Genomic DNA, 1,425 nt, shown 5'->3' on the forward strand with positions numbered 1-1,425 from the left:
TTACTCATAGCCACCCTGTATAGGGTTTCCAGGGAGCGCTGGTGAGCTTCAACTGCACACCTTGCAGTTTAAGCCGAATTTAAAGTCCAGCACATTATCCCACAGTACCACACCAAGCGCTAAATTTAAATTAGTAAAAATAAAATTAAACCTTAGTGTCCCAGTCACACTAATCATGTCCCAGGTACTCAAGAGTCACATGTCGTTGGTAGCTACCATTATTGGGCAAAGAAACCAAAACCAGACCCACTGCCATGATGTTGATTCTGACTCGTAGGGTTTCTGAATTGTACAACTTTACAGAAGCAAAACAGCTGCATCTGTCTCCCACTGAGCGTCCGGTGAATTTGAATCACAGACCCTGTGGTTAGCAGTCCAGTGCTTATCCAGCACAACCACCAGGACTCCTTCCCTAGTGGGCAACATGATATTAAATCATGCTTATAACCTTTAGGCACTGCGACTGCAGCCATGAGTATGCTCAGGCTTCAAAAGAGGCTTGCCTCCAGTGTTCTGCACTGTGGCAAGCAGAAGGTCTGGTTGGACCCCAGTGAGACCAATGAAATCACCAATGTCAACTCTCGTTGTCAAATCCGGAAACTGATCAAAGATGGCTTTATCATCAGCAAGACTGTTACTGTCCATTCTCGGGCTTGATGCCGGAAAAATACCTTAGCCCACCGGAAGGGCCAGGCATATGAACATAGGTAAGCGGAAAGGTACTGCCAATGCTAGAATGCCCAAGAAGGTGACCTGGATGAGAAGGATGAGAATTCTGCACCGGCTGCACAGAAGATACCGCGAATCTAAGAAGATTAACCATCACAGCCTGTACCTGAAAGTAAAGGGAAATGTGTTTAAGAACAAGCAGATTCTCATGGAACATATCCACAAGCTGAAGGTATACAAGGCCCACAAGAAGCTTCTAGCTGACCAGGCTGAGGCCCGCAGGTCTAAGACCAAGCCACGAGGAACGGTTCCAGGCGAAGAAAGAAGAGATCATCAAGACTGTCCAAAGAGGAAGAGACCAAGAAATAAAGCTGCCTCGCTTTTTAATGGCCTGGGCAATTACACAGATCAGTAATTCAATAAAACAAGCTTTTGTTTGCCTGTCAAAAAACATAATAAATCATGCCTATAATTGCTATTTAAATATTCTAAATCTTTGCCTCCTTGATTAGTTTCCATTTTGAAAATTCATTAACATATCCTACTACAATTGTCTTATCCATGAGACTTTGAATTATAAACTTTGTCTTTTCTACATATATAAATCAGACTCCTATTGTATGAGTTTTGACACTTCTATTCTCCATATTCACCACTTAACCTGTCAGTCTGCTGTACTGTGGTAGCTTGCATGTTGGCTTTGATTCTGGAAGCTATGCCACCAGTATTTTAAATACCAGCAGCAGAATCACCCAT

General features: G+C 43.1%; 1 pseudogene; it reads left to right on the top strand.

The window, feature by feature from the left end:
- Positions 1-471: 471 nt before the first annotated feature.
- Positions 472-1,038, top strand: LOC102819104 (annotated as a pseudogene).
- Positions 1,039-1,425: the final 387 nt, after the last annotated feature.

This window comes from Chrysochloris asiatica, unplaced genomic scaffold, assembly GCF_000296735.1.
Source record: "Chrysochloris asiatica unplaced genomic scaffold, ChrAsi1.0 scaffold00039, whole genome shotgun sequence".
Classification (NCBI taxonomy): Eukaryota; Metazoa; Chordata; class Mammalia; order Afrosoricida; family Chrysochloridae; genus Chrysochloris; species Chrysochloris asiatica.